This window comes from Crocuta crocuta, unplaced genomic scaffold, assembly GCF_008692635.1.
Source record: "Crocuta crocuta isolate KB4526 unplaced genomic scaffold, BGI_CrCroc_1.0 scaffold179, whole genome shotgun sequence".
Classification (NCBI taxonomy): domain Eukaryota; kingdom Metazoa; phylum Chordata; class Mammalia; order Carnivora; family Hyaenidae; genus Crocuta; species Crocuta crocuta.
Genome location: NW_027551568.1, coordinates 14,267,912 through 14,276,441, shown reverse-complemented (window position 1 = coordinate 14,276,441; position 8,530 = coordinate 14,267,912). Strand labels below are relative to the sequence as shown.

General features: G+C 38.0%; 1 non-coding gene across 1 annotated transcript; it reads left to right on the top strand.

Annotated features, from left to right (window-relative positions):
• Positions 1–4,691: 4,691 nt before the first annotated feature.
• LOC144220394 (U4 spliceosomal RNA) lies at positions 4,692–4,836 on the top strand. The gene has a single exon (XR_013331722.1). It is a non-coding gene; the product is annotated as a U4 spliceosomal RNA (small nuclear RNA).
• The last annotated feature ends 3,694 nt before the right edge of the window (positions 4,837–8,530 follow it).

Genomic DNA, 8,530 nt, shown 5'->3' with positions numbered 1-8,530 from the left:
GAAATTTTTCTCTGTTCAAAGTTCTTTTAGCTGGACTAAGTATTATATTTGCATGAAACAGATTAACAGGAGAAAATCACATTTAGTTTCCTAAGTATAAGGAATCCACAGACATGAAATTCCAAAGACAGGCAACAGGAAGCTTACCTGACATCCTGGGCTAAGGAGAGGAGTAGGAATCTCAAAGAGGAGGGAAAATCATTAGTGGAGAGGTAAGAGGAGATATCTGGGGGGGGGAGGGGGGGAGGGAAGTTTGCTCTGTTATGCAGATGTTTCTTAGGTAAAAAGGAATCTCTTTAATAGCTCTCTTTGTGGTAAAGTTTCTCAATGCAAATTGAGGTAGCTGAAGGGGAGGTTAAAAGCTTTTCCTGAATTAGTTAGGTTTTGATTGCATTTTTAGTCAAAATAAACTTCATGCCTAAATGACCCATATTGGAGCAGGCTGCCCTTGGCCCCTACACTGTCATGGTAGCCCTAACACACTAATACGCACACAGCCTTACCCAAAGGACTGAATAAAGTGGTAAGAATTTCAGACATCCTCAAAGACAGGATAAATAGAACATAAAGGAAGTGGATTTTATAAAATCCTCAAATTAAGATGCATAAAGTCTTAACTCCATTTTTCTATTATCAGAGTTAAAAATTTTGCCTAATTCTGCACACTGGAAAATTAATATTACGGGGCTCACTGAGTGTTTATTATTCAAATATTGATTGATGACCACGGAGAGAAATCTTTCCAAAAGCGACTTATACTAGGATTCTGAATTTATTTATTCATTTATTTTTAATTTTTTGATATTTATTTATTTTTGAAAGAGACAGAGCATGAGTGGGGGGGGGAGGGAGAGAGAGAGATAGAGAGAGAGAGAGAATCCGAAGTAGGCTCCAGGCTCCAAGTTGTCAGCACAAAGTCTGATGTGGCACTCAAATCCATGAACCATGAGATCATGACTTGAATTGAAGTCAGAAGCTTAACCGACTGGGCCACCTGGGCACCCCAGAGAATTCTGACTTTATTCATCAGCTTTTGGTGAATCGGGGCACTAAAAGGAGGAATCTATAGAGGTGATGATTGTAATGTGAGATGCTGAGGACACAGCATTCTTTTGTTGTGGCTCTTATTAAACAATTAATTTCACTAAAGAAATCAACTGAGATTCTCTTTTCAATGATGATACTCCATATACATGCACATCTGTTTTCAGATTCTAGTTTCTCTGTGTGGAGTATTTGTTGCCTCCTACTAAAACTTCCCTACAACCCTCCAAAGTTACCTTTCAACTTTTCTTTAATGAGGATTGATAAGGTAAAAATAGGAGTGTAAAAACCAGTGGAATCTGAGTCTAATACAATACAAAAAAGTCAAAGGATTTTAAAAGGCTATAACTCATTTAATAATTGATAGTTGATTTAACACTTTTAATGCCTAAAAGTTTTTAAGTTTTTTTTTGTTTTGTTTTGTTTTTTTAGAGAGAAAGAGAGGTAGAGAGAGAGAGGGGGGCACTCTCTCACTCATAGGTGAGAGAGAGGGGGGCAGATAGAGAGAGAATCTTAAGTAGGCTCCACACTCAGAGCAGAGCCTGGGATCATGACCTGATCTGAAATCAAGAGTCAGATGCTCAACCACCGGAGCAACCCAGGGCCCCCATAAGATTGTTTTAAATTAATTGAAGCTTCTGGGGCACATGGATGGTTCCACTGGTTAACCATCTGACTTTGCCTCAGGTAGTGATCTCATGGTTCTTGAATTCCAGCCCCACATTGTGCTCACTGCTGTCAGCCTGTCAGCGTGGAGCCTGCTTTGGATCCTCTGTCCCCTCTCTGACCCTGCCCTGCTTGCATGTTCTCTCTCAATAAAACATTAAAGAATACTTGAAGCTGCTCAGAAATTTCTCCTCATTAATGGGAGGAGTGAAGCAGTGATCATGTACTGCTGAAAATGTCATCTTTTTTTTGTTAAATTTTATATTTTATTTATTTCTGAGAGAGACAGAGAGACAGCGTGAGCAGGGGAGGGTCAGAGATTGAGGGAGACACAGAATCCGAAGCAGGCTCCAGGCTCTGAGCTGTCAGCACAGAGCCCGATGTGGGGCTTGAACCCACCAACCGTGAGATCATGACCTGAGCCGAAGTCAGATGCTTAACCGACTGAGCCACCCAGGTGCCCCTGAAAATGTCATCTTAATGCATGGATACATTCCCTAGTATTCTTATTATCACTGGCTCTACAACATATTCCCTCTCATTTTCCTAAGGAGAAAGCTCAAAAATCATTGTGTAAGCAACCCTTCCAGACATATATTTATTTATCTGGGGCAATTTTTAAACAATTTCATGGCTCATGGACATCTGACCTCAAAATTTTGGCAAATGGATAGGCTTGTCCAATGTTTTTCTCCTACGTTTTTTATTATCTTGTCATCCCCATATTTTCAGGGTTGAATCTGTTCTGTGTGAAAACTTGTATTATTTGTGTTCCCAGGTTTTCCTCTCAAACTGAAAATTCAACTAAAGCTGATGGTTTAAAAAATGGAGATTTTAACTACCCAAGGCATATAGGAGAATATTTGAGACCTGTACAATCATATCATCAAGTAATTGAAAACAAACCATGTTCCCCCCAGCCCCCAAGGGCTTAACTCTAGCTACCACTTTCAATGATTTAATTTTCTTCCTGTTATGTCATCTCCCACAAGATTGCCTGAAAAACAGGCTTGCCAATGGCATGTGAAAACTGCAGCTGCCTGCTTTCGGATGGGTGGCAAAACAACATTAAGTAGCTATTTATTTTTCTTCTCTTTTAGAGCTGAGAACCTAGTATAGTGCTGCTGCCTTGATTATAATCATTCTTCTTCTTTGATCTACATATTTAAGTGACTTCTGACAAGTACTCTCCTCTCTCTGAATTTCAACTATCTTATCCATTGAATGTAGACAATAAGATCACCCCCAGAGAACTGTGCACTGACATGCATGTGATACAGATGACTAATTATTCCTTAGTATCCATTCTTCCTTTCCTATTTTTAATAATGAAGCCGCCGGGTTTCAGCAGAGTGCTGGTCTCCTGGTTGAAGACTATAGATTCCGGGCTCCCTTGCAACTAGGTAAGACCCCGTGACTAATTTGCCACCAGCTAAAGCCAGCTAATTGTGATGGAAGTGGTATGTTCTACTCCTGGGTAGTGTCCTTCAATGCAGTTTCTTCTTCTCTTTGTCTGCTGTCCTCTTTTCCATGGCCAAATTTAACATTCTTTCTGGGTGTGTCTGGGAGGTGTTTCCAGATGAGATCAGCATCTGAATCACGGATCCCTTCCTTCATAAGGTGGCACCATCCAATCAGGTGAGGGCCTGAGTAAAACAAAAGGTGGAGGAAGGTGGAACTCACCCTTTCCCTACCTCGCTGTAGGAGTTGCATCATCTCATCTCATCTCATCTTCTCTGGCCCCCTGACTGGGATTTAGACCACTGGCTCCTCTACTTCCCAAGTCTTCTAATCTGAACTGAATTACCAGCTAGTTTTCCTAGTCTCCAGTTTGCAGATGACAGATTGTGGGACCTCTCAGCCTCCATAATCATGTGAGCCAATTCCTCATAAATATCTCATGACATAGATACAGATCTGTTTAAAAAGAAACAAGCCCAAAATGGAACCATTTGCCCCCACCCCCAGGACAGCAAACCAAGATTACTTACAATTTCAACAATTTCAACCTATCCCAAGAATGTGACCTTTTAATAGTCAATCTAAAATTTCCTGATCAGCCCTAGTGAAGTCATCTGCATAATAAAAACCCTATCATTGCCTCCATCCCATAAAGGGGTCCTGCACGCTGAAACAATCCTTTCTTTTCTTTTGCTAATAACTTCTTGCCTCACCCTCTCATCTATAAAAATCTTTTACTGTGTACAACTCCTCAGAGCGGCTCTCTACTCACTGGATGGGATGCTGTCAGGTTCATGGATTGCTACTACTAATTCTGTTTCTCTAGAGAACCCTAATATACTTGTAAACATGCAAATTCTGTGAAAGTACTTATCAGATAAAAGAGCTATTTAATCATATATTTAAATACCTGTGATTTCCCTGCTTTGATCTGATTTTAGGTATCAGATCAAATACTCCTCTCTCTCTGAATTCTTCCTTGATTTTCTTAGTCATTTAGACACTTGCTGTGCCATATTTTCACATGATGGATTATAATGCTTATCACATCCTATTATGTATCTTGTCATTTCCTGGTCTTCCTAAAGTCAAAAACTTGATTTCCTTAACCCTTAGCTCAGGCCCTGACTTATAGTAGGTGTTCAATAAATATTTTAAAATAAATAACTAATGCCAGTAATATTGCCAATCTTATTGTTTTTTTAAATATTTATTCTTAAAAGAGAGACAGAGTATGAGTGGGAAAGAGGCAGAGAGACACAGAATCCGAAGCAGGCTCCAGGCTCTGAGATGTCAGCACAGAGCCCGATGCGGGGCTCAAACTCACAAATCATGAGATCATGACTTGAGCTGAAGTTGGACGCTTAACTGACTGAGCTACCCAGGTGCCCCGCCAATATTATTTTCAACCTTTACAATGTGCCAACCACATTCTGATCCCATAAGGTACGGGGCTATTATTTGCCCCAATGCACAGGTGAAAATCTAAAAATTAAACTTGTTCAAAATCATACAGCCAGAGCTTTGCGGAGTGGCAGCATTATAGCCAATGAGGTTTATCTGAGGCACAATTATTGCTAATTCGAAATTACACAGCCAGTAGGAATCAAAGAAGATTAGACCCAAGGTTTATATGATATCAGTTCATGAACACTTACCCACAACTTTACACCCTTGTCAGCTGACTGAGAACATGAGTCAACTAGAAGTGCTAAGCACCAACTATTTGCCTCTTATTGTGCTAGGCACAAAGGTAGTAAAAGAGTTATAAAAATCATTACTTCTAGCTCTCAAAAACAGATGTCCTATTTAAGCAGAAGCAAAGAATACACTCGTAAATTCTCAATCGTGTGTGGTGGGTGGAGAGAGAAAATGACTAAAAACCAAATAAATATCCCTTAATGGTCTCTACCAATTTCATCCAAATTCATGAAGGGAAATGATGAAGTTCAATGATCTGCCATATTGTGGTGGTATAAAAACTCTTCTCTCCATAAGCACATTTATTTATAGCTTCACTAGAATGATACACTACTTATTCATGAAAATAGCCTGGTGAGAAAATACACTAAACTATGAGCTAGGATTAGCATAGATTTCCAAAGAAACTAATCATGCTCGAAAAAATGAGTCTTTGTGTCGTGCCATTCGAAGATAAGTCGATTGAAGATCATTGAAGAAGTACTGGATTATGTTTCATTTATTCAGACCCAAGTTAGTGTCTCAGGATAACTTGTGCTCATATTAAGCAAAATTGCTCTGGGTGCTGGATGAGCACTGTCAAATAGATCACATACTAAATGAAAGGTCATAAAACAAAGAGTAGTCACAAATTGCCTGACATTTAGATGAAAATGCTCCAGCTACAAGAATTTACAAAACAGATGTAATGCAGAAGTCATGACTGTGCTGGATAGTTCTATAAACCTAAACGCAGAAAATCATTAACTCTCTTATAAATGGAAGGGCTGGAATGAGAGGCTATCCTCCACCTATCAAGTATTTGTTTTCCTATATAATATACATAGTACACACATATTATCATTTTCGTGATTCATTCAACAAAATAGTAAGTATCCACTCTATGGAAGGCATTAGAAATATGTAGAAATAGGGGCACCTGGGTGGCTCAGGGGGTTGAGCATCCAACTCTTAATATCGGCTCCGATCATGATCTCATGGTCGTGGCATTTAGCCCTGCATAGGGCTCCGTGCTGAGCATGGATACTGCTTGGGATTCTCTCTCCTCTCTCTCTCTCTCTCTCTCTCTCTGCCCCTCCCCAACTCGTGCCTTCCCTCTCTCAAAAATACATTTAAAAAAAAAAGAAATATGTAGAAATCAGGGACTTTGTCTCATAGAATGTTACACATTAAATAGTTTAATTAAGAGTATGCCATGGCTATTATAGGCTGACCATGTCCCTTCAAAAGACCCCCTGACCCCATAAATATGACTTTACTTGGAAATACATTCTTTATAGATGTGATCAAGGGAAGGTCATTAGGATAGGCTAATTCAATATGATTAATGGCCTTATAAGAAGAGAGGTGACACCAAGACAGATAGAAAGGTAGATGGTTATGTTAAGATGAAGGCAGAGACTGGAATTAGGCTGTCAAAAGCTAAATTAGAATCACTGGGGCTATCAGAAGCTGGAAAAAACAAGGAAGGATTCTTCCCAGGATCCCTTCAGGAGAACATAACCTTCCTGACTCTTAATTTTCAGACTTCTAGACTCTGGAACTGAGAAAAGAAACTTATTATTGCAAGAGAAAGAAAGAAAGAAAGACAGACAGTGATAGAGAGAGAGAAGTCAGCCAGCCGATATTTATTTGGTGCTTAATATGTGTCATGCTTTGAAGTAGGAGCTATCCATAATGTTATCTTTTTTAAAGTTTATTTATTTATTTTGAGAGAGAGTGAGTGAACAAGGGAGTGGCAGAGGGAGAGAGAGAAAATCCCAAGCAAGCTCTGCACTGCAGGGCTCCACCCCACAACTACCCTGAGCCAAAATCATGAGTCCAATGCTTAACCAACTGACCCCCTCAGGTACCCCCATGATTTATTTTATTTAAAGACAGTGTAGTTCTCTACTTCAGAGCCTGGTCTCACATGCCAGCTGTCTGCCCTTGGCCAAGTCAGATAACTTCTCTGTTCCTCAGTTTCTTCACAGGCTTGCTGTAAGGATTAAATATGATAATACATGTAAAGTGTTTACATTATTGCTATCTTGGTCTCACAACTCTAAGACGTAGGGAGCCAAAAGAGCATATGCCTTAGTATTTGCAAGAGCCAAAGTCATATGCTGTTACACTAGTTTTTGTTTTGTGACCTGTGGCTAGTCTGGTCAACAATTTGCACTTCAGTTTCTTCATAATTAAACTGAGGACCATACCTATTTTTAAAGATGATTTTAAGGATAAAAAGTAATGAACTCAATTTGCCTATCATCATGCCTGGCAAAATAAAAATTCTCATCGAATAGAAGCTGTTATTGTTAAGAAAATTGCATTGCCCTTGGAGCTCACTGCTTCAATTTCAAATTCCAATGGTTGTTCGGAAGCTATTTATATTTTAATAAAAAATTCTGATTGTACGTTCATAATCTTCCATGATTAAAAGCATATACATCCATAATCCCACAGCCCACCAAGCTTATAACCCTAAACCCTTGAGCAAGTTTTTCTTCTTTATTACTTTTTATGATACACTATTTATTAAAGACATACCAGATGTCTGAAGGGTGAAGGGGTCAGTTACAACTACTGTTCAATGTCAGACATGGTAAATTACTTATCCTACACAAATATGTTCTTAATATCCAGAAGCATTTTGCATAGCTGTTGCTTGCTTAAAAACCAAAGATAAAAAAATATATATTTGAGTTCCTCAGTTCTGATTTATGTCTTATATGAGATTAACTTAGATATACCTATTTTCATGCTTGAAAATGTTAACTTGTTTTGGTTTCAGGTTTATAACTAATTTTAAGATTATTTTATTCTATATAAATTCCATCTACCTTTAATTTAGTCAAAAGCAATTAATATTTACTAAGGACCTACTGTGTGCTAGGTCCTGGGAATAAAAATATAAAATGGTATATCCCTTTCTTTCTAAGAATTTGAATCTATTGTCACAGACAAATTAGAGACTTTGATTATCATTAGAGCAGGGTCATTATACATTTGGTACTCTCTCTAAAAGTGTTCAAAACTGCTAGTAATTATTATAAAAACAAGACTAATTCTATTGCTCTTTGACTCAAAGTATACAATTCTAATAGAACATAAAGTTGTTACACAACTTAAGGTCTTTTTATAATTAGTTATAATTATATGTGCAGTTTCAAATCTTCTAGTTAATTTTGTTTGTATACTTGTTTGCTTGGTTTTTTCCATTTCAGTTAATTCTATCAATGTTTTATGGTTGGGTAAGAGGGTATAGTGTTGAATCTGGGACACTATAGAAATCCTTGTCAGTGATGAATCATCTAGATTATCAGAAAATTTGAGTTATTTCCCTGATTATAGGGGGAAAATATTTTAAAATAGAAAAACTCACAAAAATATCTTAAAATGAGATGTAACATATCTCGTACCATAAATACGTGGTTGGCATCCAAAGATTCTCTATAAATATTTATTGAATAAAACCATCTGCCATATTTACTTATCAGACGAGGCATCTGAAAATAGGTAACAAATATAGGAAAGTGAATAAAGCAGTTTCAAATGTCATCCAGCCTCCCATTTATAAGACTTGAAAAAAGATGGCTGCCCCCTTAGTATACCACAGACTGAGTATCCCAAGTGTTACATGAAATTGATCTGAAAAATGAAGGTTGAGATGCAAAGG